Here is a 14,566-nt window from a genome sequence, read left to right as displayed (position 1 = left end):
TACAATGTGTCACATCACATTATTTACTGCCTCCTGCAGTCTGATACCCATTAGCATCTTTTGATCTCACACTCTAATGTACTGTATTCAGATTTGTTTCATGGTCTCTGGTCTTGTCTCCTTTTTCCATGATTACTCTCTTCATATACTCTACAAATTCTAACAATTGTTTCCTTCTTCCCTTCTCATCTACGATATGGGCTCTCCAAATGTAGCAGTACGCCCAATCTTATTGTATTGTACTATACTATATAATTACATACATGTACTACGTATATATATATATACTGTATATATATATATGTCTCCACCGCATGCACTTAAATTGCATAACTACTCAAGATGTACCTTTTTGCTCATCTGTCTCTATACATATATTCAATTTTTGGGTCCAACTTTGTCTTTTTTATGTCTCTGCAACTTTCTAACTTTCATACATTATAGGAATGCCTATTTTTTCCCCAAACAATATGGCCGCTATTTTTTCTTTTTCTGGCTCATATCTATTTCTGGACAGTTCGTCTTCAGTTCTGTCTTCATCTACGCAAATAAAATGGCCACCACCTTTTTCCAGCTTATAACAACTTCCGGACATCTCTCTTCCCAGTCTAGTCTTCCTCTCGCAACAGCCAAGCACAAGCATACTATTACAACAAACGGGACGCTTCGACCACAACATTCCGTTCACGTAAGCGGAGTACGTTCTCAATTTGGCTTACGAGAAACCATTTAAATGGCCCTGTGATTCACAGCATCTCTACCATTTACTGCTACACGGACACTTCGACAAAGGCGCTACGATCACGCAGGTAAAGAAATTGACTTGCTCTTTATCCTTGGATATACATAGGAGTGTTCTTAACACTTTAAACTAAGCCAATGCATAATTGTTACCCGCATTTGCTTAATTCCCTAAACAGATTTCTGTTCTCTGGGAAACTACACTAGTCACAGTTTTTATTTTTATGTTCATACATATGTGATACCAGAGTTCACAATACCCCTAATACAGACTCCTGTTCCAAAATGACTCTATTGATCACAAACATTTGTTAAACCTTAGCCTAGCAATAACACAATATGGAACGGATCGCCTCTTCTTGCCTCTTACTAGCTTATTAAATTATCTCTACATTAATTTTTACAAATTCCAGTTAAAATATACTATATCTTCTGCTCTTAAAATAGGACTTATCATGGCACGCTGACCTACAACTTACTGAATTACCATTTGACTCAACTCATGGAGGATATACTCACTACAACTACCATTACCTTTCGTGCTCTACCCACACATGGGTCTCTTAGTCCTATGGGACTAGATAACAGGTACCCATTAGGATATTAATATATATTTGTATATCCAAATTCTATGCATATTATTAATACTCAGATTTATCCAATATTTCCGGCCATTACTCACTACATTTTGTCTTCCCTTTTTTCTTGTTCCCTTTATCCCCCCTTGTTTACTCTGTTTCATTATACTACACCACTATTTAGATGGGCATGGTAAATGCTCATGCATTATTTAGGTAGGTCTTGTGAATGTGGGGTGATTACCTTAATCACTGTGCATCTTCTTTGACTCTTCACGGTTCTTGCATCTCTATATGTCTGACTATACAGGCACTGTGCCCTTCTCACACGGTTGGGTGATTTATACCCTATATCTGGTTATGGTTTGGAACAGTTAACCTGAATTTCTCACAATATTTCATATCTACGGGTGTTTTTGTTTCTTCATACCGGAACCACTGAGGTTATGTCTATCTCTCCTTACCTATAATCTATCCATTTCATTATTTTTAATATGGCAAAATTTGTTTATTATCTACATTTCTGTATAAATAAGCTTTGCGACCTACATTTCGTTTATGTATAATATATCTTTCTACAGCCTTGAAAAAGTCACTGTGTGACGAAACACGTGTTGGCTGTGTTTTACCGAACTAAAATAAACCATCCTTTGGAACATCAAGAAGACTCCTGTAATATACACTTTGGACCTTCTACACCAGCTCTTACTGTCACACCATATGTTATTGAGTTTTATGGATGCTGTGGTCTTATCTGTACAGCCTGATAAGGAGTACAGGTTGTCTCAACATTTTGCCTATTGATCGGGGTGACCTGGTCAGAGGAAAGGGCCTGGCACTAATAAAACGATGGAAACAGATTTGTGGGAGATAAGTGGTTTAAGGGCTGGGACCAATCTGATCTGAACAGAATTGATATCCAGGAGGCTGTAAAGAGGGGCAGTATGACCAGCAGGGATTGACAAAGAGAGGAGATAATTGAATAGAGAAATGCCTACATTCTGCAAACTGAAAAGCATAGGATGGGTGGTGCACCCAGACTTGAGGTTTGAACTACCACAGTTTTTCTGGGACATGGTGTCCATTCATCAGCTTTAGGCATGGATTTGCACTTGATGCAGTTACAGGAAGCTTTTGCCTATGGCATTACGAATAAAGCTGTAGTGAAATAAAGAGAAGGAACATATGCCTCAAGTCGCTGAGGCTGCAAAAGGAGCGTGGGACCCTCGGGTGCCCCAGTAGGGGTGGGAAGGCAGAAAACTCTAGGGGTAGTTTTTCTTTTTGGCAATTGGCTAAGGGTTTATGTGTGTTTTAAAACTGTTTGAGCTTTGTTGTGTTGACAACCAGAACAGTCCAGCAAACGTAACAATATATTGCTTTCAAAACTCTGCCACAGCTGTAAGAAATTATAGGAGAAAACGTGGACAGACATGGCTCTTTTTTCACCTCATTTTCAATATTTTTTTATTTTAGCTGTTGAAGGATCTACACAAATGACCCCTTGCTGAATTCAGATTTTGTCTACTTTTCAGATATATTTAGCTGTCCAGGACCCATTTCTGTCACTAACTGGAAGGAGTTTGAAAGCACAAAAAATAGTAAAAATGGGGTATGTCCCAGTAAAATGCCCAAATTATGTTAAAAATGTGGTTTACTGATTCAAGTCTACCTGTTCCTGAAAGCTGGGAAGATGGTGATTTTAGCACCACAATCCCTTTGTTGATGCCATTTTCAGGGAAAAACCACAAGCTGTCTTCTGCAGCCCTTTTTCCCATTTTTGTTTTAAAATTACATTTTAGCTGTATTTTGGCAAATCTTTTGATCTCCTCCAGGGGAACTCACAAACTCTGAGTACCTCTAGAATCCCTAGGATGTTGGGAAAAAAAAGGACTCAAATTTGGCACGGATAGCTTATGTGGACATAAGCGCGAACTATCCCAAAGAGCCAAAAAAGTCTTTCCATGTGAGGGGGAAAAGGCTTGACTGCGAAGGGGTTAATAGCTCTAAAATTGAGAAAGGGGTACATAGCCTTTACCATGCCATTTCTGGAGCTGCGTTCTCCACTGCAATAGAGAAGCATTGGCAAAGCCAGTAGATGTTTTGTAGCCATGCTGTACAAAGGTGAAGATGCTTTGCAGTGTGGCTTAAACTAATTTAAGAAAGAGCTGTCATATAGTCAGGGCTAACACACATTTGTTAAAGTGCATCAATGCTGAATGGGTCAAAGTCCTTTATTATTATTATTTTTAGCCTCCCTGCACAGCAGCCACGCCGTATAGCATAAACGAAAGGAAATGGCAGAGCCAATAGTCTTAAAGGCCTATTGGCTGCATAATATTTAAGCATTGCATACCTCCTTTATTAAGTTTGCACGTTTCACTAAGAGGTGCACAATTCTCTCTGACAAGACAGTGTGCTGGGGCCTTTTGCAGTTGTCTCCTAGATGATTTACAGGGGGATACACGCCTCAGTGTCTCCTGAATCTGCCCCCTTGGAGCTTCCTTATGATATTGAATGACACGTAGACTGCTGTTTCACAGTTCAGGTTTCTTTATTGAAGATAATATTAAGTAGAAAGAAGAAAAAGCCCAGGAGAGAACTACTGTCCCAACAACGCTCCTGGGTCAGCTCCAGCATTCCAGCCACGATCAGCCAGAAGTCTAGAACCCACATTTGTCATGCCTCCTGTGACATACATATAAGACAACAGACTATAATACCAGACTATGCCACATATAATCTCATTTACAAAAGACTACAATACAAAACAACAAATTAGACATAATACAAACATATACTTGCACATATAACAACTCCAATCATCCCAACCTAACAGCGTCAATCACAAAATCTTTTGGCTACTCTCCTAGCATGAATACTCCTTCTTGGATTCTCAACAGAATTTCCGTTTTGAGTGAATTCCCTTTTAGACTGCCCATTTTTCTTCAATTCTATGTTCCAGTCAGGAACTTTCTCAAAATCACCACTCACTTTAGCTACCCAGGATAAATTCCACCATTGGCCATTAGAAATTTACACAGAATTTCAACATACTCTCTTGACTTGAATTGGGTCTCTAAATTTAGATAAACCTTTTTCCTACAGTAATGGATCCTTGATGCGAACCCAATCACCAATTTGTTCTCCTACGTCAATCATGCGGTTTCTCTTTTCTTCCAAAGCCTGCTGGTCTGATCACCTGCCATACTAGCTTTTTCAGACAAACTCTGCACATCAACACTCACACCAACCACATTAGAAACCCAATCAGGACACAAACAAGATCTCACACTCCTCTCTCTCATTAACTCAAAAGGTATTTGTCCTGTAATCAAGTGTGGAGTGGTTTGATATGCCCAAATAGTGTCTCTGATAGCTTCAGCGCAATTCAACTTAGATGAAAGTGCACTCTGTAGACATATCACAAATACCTTGTGAATCTCTCTACTTTTCCATTGAACTTTGGACAATAGAGAGGGGTAAGTACATGTCTATTTCCATGTTTCTTGAAAATGTTTTGCATGGACAAGGAAATGAACTGAACACCATTGTCCAATAAAACCTCAGATGGAATACCTTCTCCATAAAATACTTCTTTGAAAAATGTCAAAACATTTGCAGTATTAGGCTCAGCCATTCTTTTCACCTCTGGGCAGCAGATCTTTCAGTACACTAAAATATCTCATTTGCATAGGTAAAACATGAAATGAACCCGAACAAATCAATACACATCTTTTGCCACACATTACTTGGATTCAGATCAATTCTAGGTTCAGGAACAAGCATAACCAAAAGCTTGCCACTCATGCAGCATTGTCCACACTCTCACCCAAATCGTCTACCTCTCTGTTCATGTATGGCCACCTCTATTTCGTTCTTACTCTTCTCTTAGTAACTGCCATGCTAAAATGACCAGCATGTGCGGTCTCAATAGTCTGTTTTCTGTAACACAGAGGTGGAATCAAATTCTCTTGTCTGATCAAGATACCACTTTCAATAGATAATTTATCTGCAATCTTCCAATAAGGTTGTAAAGATGGTTTCAAACTAATTTCTTTTGGCCAACCATGTAGCACAAATTGCATTTCTTTCTATAGGTCAACATCTTTACTCATAGCATTACACCATTTATGTACACTCTCACACACCACTTTGTCTTCAACCACTGCAATCATATATTCTTCAATGTCTTCCTCTTCCCTATAATTTCTTTGCTTGATGATAGGTAACCTTGACAAACAGCCCGCTTTGCAATTCTTCCCCCCAATGTATATACATCACTTCAAAATTCAATTCCAGTAGCTGCACAGACAATCTAGCAAGGCTAGCAGTGGATGTCTTTCTCTTAGCCCCTTGGAGAATTTCCACCAAGGGTTGATCGCCCGTTTGAAGACAAAATTATCTTCACCACAAATACAGTTTAAATTTCTCAACTCCCCATGTGCAGCCCAGCATTTCCTTTTCAATCACAGAATACCTTGTCTCAACATCAGTTAAACTATGAGATGCAAATTCGATGACTGACTCTCTGATTCCATCCTTTTGTGAAAGAACAGCTCCAATCTCGTATGCACTTGCTTGCACCATTGCCAGTGTTTTGCAGCCTGCCACGTGTGTTCCCAACATCATATGCGTTTTGATGAAATCAAAATGTTGTTGACATAAATGTGACCAAATAAAGTCTGTGTTTTTCCTAAACTATTCTGTCAAATCAGAATAATTATGTATACATTTGTAATAAAACTTGCACATCCCCAAGAAAGATCTAAGCTGATCTTTATTTTTTGGATGTGGAGCTTTAACAAATGCCTCTACCAAGCCTGGTTTAGGTTTACACCCTCAGCAGAAAGAACAAATGCAAGATATTCTACCTCCTTGTCAGCAAAAATACATTTGTGTTTTCTTAAAGTAACATGATTTTCACACAAAGCATTCAACACTAATCCCAGTGTACAACTGTGTTCCTCTAAAGTGTTAGCAAACACTGAAATATCGCCTTGGAATGCCACAACATTTTTTACCCCATGTCAAATTTTATTCAAAACCCTCTGGAAAACCGATGCAGCAAATGCCAGGCCAAATGGCATCCTACAAAATTGAAAAGTGCCATTGGAGTTGAAAAAGCAGTTCAATGGTGTGACTGAGAGTTCAATACTACCTGAAGGCATGCTGCTTTCAAATCTAATTTTGTATACCATTTGGCCTGACCCACTACTGTGATTAAATCTTCTATTCTGGGAAATGGAAAATTCCCTACCATATTGCATTGTTTATACTTCTTAAATCAATTCAAAGTCGTAACTCTCCAGAACTTTTTATTGCAAATACGTTTTTTTCTTTGCACCAACTGGCTCAATTATACCATCTTGCTGCAATTTCAATAAAAAAATGTGTTAAATCATCTCTAACACTGAGGGGAACATTGCATAATTTGTGCATAATGGGAACACTTCCATCTTTAACCTTAATAATAAAGTTTAAAAGTTTTGATTTCACCCACCTCATCACTGAAAACTGTAGGAAATCCTGAAATCCAATTAATATTTTCATCCATCATCACTCTGCCAATGTCAAGACAGTCCTCTATAGAAACAGGTGGTTCCTTTCCACGTCTTATGACAATGCCAAAATCAGCCTGGTGCCATCAATCAAGTACATTTATGCATTTTTTTGTTACATAAACCTTTCCTTTGATAGTTTTACTATCCCAAAAATACCCCTGCAAATGAATCATGTTCCCCTCAAAGGCTGTAGTGATCACATCTGGAGTTATTAATACTTGATTGGACCATTTCTGATTACCTTTAGTGATGTCAATGTTTATCCTAGCCCCCGAATCAACAAGCAAGGGAATACTGATGTCATTAATCGTAAACTCCACCAATGGGTCTTTGTAATATTTAGTGTTGCTCTAACCTTTTATCTCAGCAACATTCACTGCTAATGTTAATTCTTCTAATTGATTTTCTGCAACTTGTAAATCATTATCAGGTTCTTGACTTTGTACTGTTCGAATAGGCATCCCTCCTGCATTGCCTGTACTATTATTGGTACCAATACGACTACCAGCCCTACACTCCTTACCAAAATGTCCTAATTTGCTGCATTTCCAACACTCATGTGAAATTTCAGGACAATTTTTAAATGATGCTACATGATATAATGAACCACACCTGAAGCACTAAGGTCTAGTACTTCCTTGGCCTTTTGTAGATGATGTGGAACCAGGTTTTACATTGCTTGTCTGTACCCTTTATTATTTTGATTTGTATTAATGTTTTGATTTACATTAGCCACCTGTTGAATGTTAGATTCTAATAATTTTGAATCTTCTCTAGAAGAGTCAATACTCAGCAATATCAATGACCTCATCTAAGGTAGGAGTTGTACATGCTAACAACTGTTCTTGTATTTTTGTAAGCTGCACCTTGCCACTAAATGATCCCTAATATGTTGTGAGATAAAACTGTCAAACTCACAATAAGAAGCCAACATCTTCAAAGATGTTATGTAGATGTCAATGGATTCAGATGGTGCTTGTACTGTAGTGAACAACTGATGTCTACGTACTACTAGATTAACTTTGCCCTCAAAATAAACTTCGATTTAACTACAATTTGATTTTCATCTAACTCCTCAGCCTCTGCTGAATTTATATCAGGTAAATGATCAAAAGTATTTTGCCCCTCCACACCAAGATAATACAACAAATTTATTTTCCTGTCAGGGTGAAACATTTGACCATCAATGGCCCCTAAGTAGGCATTATATGATCTAATCCATAGTGTCCATTTCAATGACGGTTCCCCAGGTTCCTGGATAAAAGGTGCAGGTGGTGTAACTCTTTGCATCATGTTGCAGTTACATACCCTAAACCAAAGTAAATATGAAACTAAAACATGCACAAGTTATAATACAAATTTTCTATGCAGCGTGCTAATCGCTGAATATATAAGTTAAAGTATATCATTAGAAGTGCATCGAAAATAAGTGTGCTTTAACTGAAATAAAGAGTGATAATTGCTGTTAGCACTGAAGTGAAACCTAAGGTTGGGCTGCTGCACAAAGAATAAGCGCGCTAATCTCTGTTAGCATGATGAATCACCAGAAGATGGCACTTTCATAGTTTAAATACCTGAAATTGCCTATACTTGCAGAAACCAACAAGACAACAAGAGTACACTGGCAGAAAATACCGATAACTGAGGATTGGCCAATTGAAGATTACTTTATCAGGTAAGTGGTGCTAGCACAGGTGCTTTAATAAAAATTAATAATGAATGTGCATGTATTTTGAATAATGAGTTTGTGTAGAATATAAAATAACTTTGAAAAATAATGCACACATTTGAAAATGTGATCTCGTAGAATGCCCACCAATGTTGACAAAGTGTACTAATCAATGATTAAATAGTATGAAATATTGAATATATGTTAGACTAATGCAGTAATATGTCATATTCAGGGTTATGAATTAAGCTTTAGCTTTATTAATTGTAGGCCTTAACTTAGCGTCTTGGCCTATTTTGGCAGGCCTCATGTAAAAGTTGTATTTCTTAGCAGTTAATAAAAATGCTGACCAAATTAATTAACTGTGAAAAGTCTATTGCATTGTTTAAATGTGCTCATAATGAAAGCGTTTCGTGAGAACCATGTGCTAAAAGATGATGTTCTTGCTAATGCAACATTTTATGTGTAATGTGTGTGAGACTGACTTTCCCAGGACAAGAACAATGAAGATACTGACTAGAGTAGAAGCTGCAACAATGTTGTTACCTGACAAGCTGGATGATGAATTCATCGCAAGATGAGCCAATCAACAATATGAGATCGGAGAAATATTAGAATTCATAGATTTGGGATATTAGTTTTATTGGACAGAGTGCATACATATGATTAACTGACCATTAGGGAATTAGGGGATAGTTTAGGTAACTTTGATATAATGACGCTGCAGAGAGAGAAGAGCGACATTCCAAAATTCTGGCACATTCTGCCCATGTTTTCCTGACCAAGAGGTTATTATTTTCCTGATGCTTCTTTACTAGAGACATGCTTAACTTTAAAGCTTAATGACTTTGCCCTTTTTAATTTCCGATGCTCAAGCCTGATGCTTTGCTGATCGACTGATGTCCTGAAGATGAAGACTAATTCTGTTTTGCTGATCCACCTTGAGGATAGGTATATTCCGAATTGTGATTACCATGCATATTTGCTTTTTCTTTCTAGGTACCAACTGCACTGTATTGATAAGAGCCATAGTTAGATGTTTTTCCAAATTCATGTTACTAAATTGTTTTGCATGAAGCCCAACATGCTGATGCTAATCTGACGTTAGTTAAGGATTCTCACTAATGAATTATGATAACAGGGACTAATGCTTGGTGAACTTCTCTGCTCAACTTCAGGTACTTCATTTCATTGACGCAGCTGACTTTTGCTATTGATTTGCTGCATAACTCTAGAATGTGTTGTAGTTCAAGCTTTGATTAGATTGAGTTTTTTCCGCCACTTTAGACAACCAGTGTTGTTTCTATGTGTGTGAAGGTGTCATGCACTGAATCCGGCAAAGGTTATTCAAATAGTCCAAATTGTTGTTGATACTGCCACCTTGGGGTCCCAGCTTAAAGCGTTGATTAAGTAAGATTTAAAACCAAGAGCACAGGCATCGCTTAGCACATACTGCAGGAGCAGAGATTTTATTGATGAAATTTATAATTGATAATGTACTGATCATTGATGAACTAATGAGTGAAAAATGGGTGACTTTTGTAAATGGCCACCATAATCCATTTTGTTTTCTACTTAGGCCAACTTTAGTGGTAATGGAGTGATTTTTTTCATTTTCTCAATGCTTATTTAAAAGAGTGTGTTTAATAGTTTATAGATGTGTAGACAGCCTCCTCTAGTGGGTTTTTGTGTTATGTCTTGCAAGGTCAGATTTATTAGGTCATTGCTAGAGTTTGACTGTCCTATTATTTAGAAAATGTCACTAACATGTGGTTTCTTTCTCGAGGATGGATGTAGATACTACATAGTTAGACGTTTCTTCCTGAACCTGAGATTCTGATGAGTTGGAACAATGGAGCCACAGACAAGACGGAAGAGAAGAAACAATTGTCATAAATTGAAGTTTAGCTAATGATTCCGTCAATGAGAAATTATCAAATGAGAATTCAGTGTACTATGAATATGTAACTTTCAGTTATCTAACCTTAGTTTTATTGGGTAAATGTACAGCACCCCATATTCTGACCAATCATGAGTTTTGTGAAAGTTAATATAATGCTCTGTCACTTATTTGTGGGTGTTAGAGAAAGAAAGAAGAGAAGAGAGAGGCAGGCCAGACCTTATGAGCTTTTCCAGTGATATCTCCAGAGTTAGATTAATAGGGAGTTTTGCAGTAATGTTGACTTGGGGGATTTATAGATCGTTCCTACTGAAGGTGTCCCCCGCTGAAGTTATTTTCGTGTTGTTATCTTATGGGTAATGTATAAATTATGAATTGTTATATGTGTCTTTTGTTTTACAGGTACCAGCTGCATCTCATCAATTAATTGCTGCACGATATAATGATATTAATTTTATTATGACCCAAGTTAGTATTTTTTTCTAAATTTGTGTTTCTAAAACTTTTACATGAAGCCCAACATGTTAATGCCAATTAGAGGTTAGTGAGGGATTTTGCCCTTACAAGTTCCTGATTCATATTGGCATTCTTTGATTTATTGCTTCAAAGTATTTTATCTCACTGATGCAGATATTGGTGTTATTAAGTTGTGTTATAATACTCAAGTTAATTTGTTTATTAGCTTAAATTAAACTCTGATATATAAGGCGTTCTAATCAGCCATTGAGGATTCTTTATGTGTATCATTTGTGTTTGAGAATTATTTTCGTGACTTTAGCATTGTTAATATAGGGAAGTAAATGTATAAACATTCTTAATAAACTGGTGTGGTCATTGTAGTGTAATTAGATTATTGATTTCTTGTTTATTGATGATTATAATGAATGATTATGACATGCCCTATTGACACCCCCTCAAATCAATGTTGTGTCAGTCCATCGACCTAAGGTGCTAGATCCACTATTTAGTTTTAAGTAATAGCTAGGATTTCATCGCGCTAGAGCAATACACAGCTACCATCAACTTGGCAAGTCTTTACAAACTCCACCATCAGTCATCACCTGCGCTATGTAGCAAATTAATCTCCTTCGGCTTATCGTAAGACGCCAATGCAATCCTGAAGATATTTGGTCTTCTAAAACATCCACTATCACGAAATAAGATATTGAATGACATGTAAACCACTGTTTCACTGTTCAGGCTTCTTTTATTGAAGATAATATTAAGTAGAAAGAATTACATAAGTAAAGAGCCCAGAAGAGAAATACTGGCCCTAACGACTCTTTAGTGTAATCACCAGCATTCCTTCCACGATCAGCAGAAGTCTAGATGTCATGTCATGCCTCCTGTGACATACATATAAGACAACAGACTATAACACCAGGCAGTAAACGAGACAACAGACTATACCACACTCCTTCAACAGTGATTGAATAAAGATGAGTTTGTGACAACGTGCACCACTCATCTTGCCAGTGCATCTCAAATACGAAGCTGGTGCCTGAGAGTGGTGCAGGAGTTGGAACCCTCCCCCAACACCAAACCTAGTTGTCGCTTTGCCGGGAAGCGTTCACTGAAGATTGGTATGCACTTCCGTCCCTCGATCATGGTGGCTGCCTCGTGCTTCGTAGAACATTCACAGGTAAGTCCCTAGCCGGACTGACCTTTGCTAAGGCAAGATGATAATAACCTATCCTAAAGACAGCCTGGTCACTGCAAGCACTCTGTCTCAGCTCGCTCAGTGTGAGGACGGCAGCCATAAGACACACTGGGTACACAGCACATATTAGACGCCCACCTTGCTGAAACTTTCCCGGCACTGTGAGGGTTAAATACACAAAGCTCACTTTATTTTCACTGGGGTTTCATTGGGGTTCGGCTCCTCTGAATACTATAGAACAGTGGTTCTTAACATTTTGACTTGCGTGGATCCCTACTGAGTCAATTCAATTCAATTCAATTCTCTTTATTCGGTCAAAATTTAGACCATTAGAGTGCAATCAACCATACATCAGTACATACATTTGTTTTTATTTATTTTTAAACTGAGTCATTATTGGAATCCGAAGATCCCTACAAAGTAATTACTGGATGCGACAAAACCTGGCCTAAGCATTTTTGATAATCTGAACCATAAAACAAAACATAAGAAATACAGAAACAAACTTTAGTTAAAAAAATACAAATAATATAAAGTTTTATTTGATTCACAAGCAAATACAAAAAAAAAAAAACATTTCATGGGAAGGTTGGCGCTTTTCTAAATTCAATTAAGGCCGTCGTCCATATTGTATACTTTTTGATGCACGGCTCCCAATAATCAATCAGAGGATACTATCTTAATTTTTAATTTCCAATTTGAAATTACAGAACTACATTTTCAATTATACAGTTTGCATCCTTCTGTATATTTACTCTATTACTTTGTCAATTTTATTTAATTTCTTTAAGCCCCTGTGTAGGCTTTGCAGACCCTGAGGGTCTCCAGAACAGAAGTTTAGAACCACTGCTATAAACAGATCGTGCAACTGGTTTTAAGAAAACATTTTTCGCATTCTGTGATGTCTTTCCCCATTTGCACAATTAAAAGTTTTACACATTACTCCATATCAAGCATTGACATAGCCAACAGGACTTGGCAAACTGAGTTGTCAGTGTCTTTTAGCTATATTTTATTAAGTGGAGTGGATGTATGTGGTGTGGATCAGAATTATGTGGTTGGAATTGTTTGCTATGGAATTGTGTGATGTGGAATTGTATGGTGTTGAGTGAAGTTATGTGTAGTGAAATTATGTGGCCTGTCTGTATACAGGCCACACAGCAGTCGCTCTCTGATCTGATTTTGGTAAACTGCCCTTTAATCATTTTTCCAGCTGCTTGCACCCTGCTCGTAATACAATCTCCTCACTCCTCTCCCTTCTCCCCTTTTCTTATCATGCTACCCCACTGGACCCCTCACCTTCCTTTTGGTGCTAGTGTCAAAGAGGTTCTTGGAAGGTGAGAAAGAAGTGGAGAGATGTGTGCTCAAAGCAGGCCTGCCACTAAGTGAAACAGTCAGTGACTGAACTGTGAATGCAAAAGAGTCACCCATGAAGCCCACCAGCAGCAAGAGGCAGGCAGGAGAGGGAAGCATCCTGCCAAGGAGGTATGGAAGTTGTGGTGTGGCAGAGAACTCTCCATCCCTCCCCAAAAACTTTTCTTGTCTTTTTAATCCCAGGTAACATGCACAAACAGGGTCAGTGGGGGGACAGGGCTTAGGCCCAGGTTCAGGTCGTAGCTCAAAAATCACTGTATGCTCATTGTGGGCATGTGTTACGTTCTGTATTTACTTTTTGCAGTGTGGTACTTGCAGTTTTGATTCCACTGGTTGGTACAGGATACTAAGGTGTGGGATGCAAATTAAAATATGTATTTACTAACATAACGGAAACTGTGTGCGCTCGACATCTGTTTTGCAACACAATTTGTACAATCTATGGACATGGACCTGCAGATGTCCCTATTGAAGGTTCATTTTTTGCGATGTCCCACTGCTTCAAGATTGCTTTATATGAGCCATTCTATTCATTGGAAATGGATGCTGAGGCTCCATGATTCCTTGATACTGGCTCTCCTACTGCAGGCACTGTACAGGATAAAACAACCATGATTTGCTCACTGAGGCCATTGTGGATCTGTCATTTGTGGAAGCGGTATCAGTTCTGGATTCCATTTACAATAACAATATAGATTATATTTCAGAAGCCTCCCCTGATTAATACCTTAGCAAATTGTTTTAATTGGCTTTATGTTTTTAATTGGCATATTTTAATGGCTTATGTGCTTTGCTTGTTGGAGTGAACATTTTATCTCTTTTTAGCCTAGTTTGTTAGGAAGTGTGTCTTTTTACGGTCAAGGATAGGGTGTTGTGAGGCCCTCTTGGGCCCACATTGGTTCTCTATTTAGCTTCATTTTATATTTTACATTTTCCACGTTTTAGTTGACATTGCATTTAGCAGTGACATTTTACACACTTTGCACAATATTATTCCAACAATATATTGTATATGTTGCTTGGTTTTAGTTAGCCTTTCTCAACATGTAATTTGTACACTCTGTTCAAGGCTATGAAAACAGA

The 14,566-nt window shown here is 37.9% G+C and overlaps 1 long non-coding RNA gene across 2 annotated transcripts; it reads left to right on the top strand.

The window, feature by feature from the left end:
• Window positions 1–677: 677 nt before the first annotated feature.
• LOC138301972 (uncharacterized) lies at window positions 678–11,238 on the top strand. 2 transcript variants are annotated; one of them, XR_011205195.1, is made up of 4 exons: window positions 678–809; window positions 8,477–8,555; window positions 9,426–9,500; window positions 10,347–11,238. It is a non-coding gene; the product is annotated as an uncharacterized lncRNA (long non-coding RNA). The 2 variants fall into 2 exon arrangements; XR_011205194.1 differs by having other exon boundaries at window positions 10,336–11,238.
• Window positions 11,239–14,566: the final 3,328 nt, after the last annotated feature.

The sequence above is a fragment of the Pleurodeles waltl genome, chromosome 6, assembly GCF_031143425.1.
Source record: "Pleurodeles waltl isolate 20211129_DDA chromosome 6, aPleWal1.hap1.20221129, whole genome shotgun sequence".
Taxonomy (NCBI): Eukaryota; Metazoa; Chordata; class Amphibia; order Caudata; family Salamandridae; genus Pleurodeles; species Pleurodeles waltl.
The sequence above is the reverse complement of the archived record's forward strand: the minus strand, read 5'-3'. Positions and strand labels throughout refer to the sequence as shown.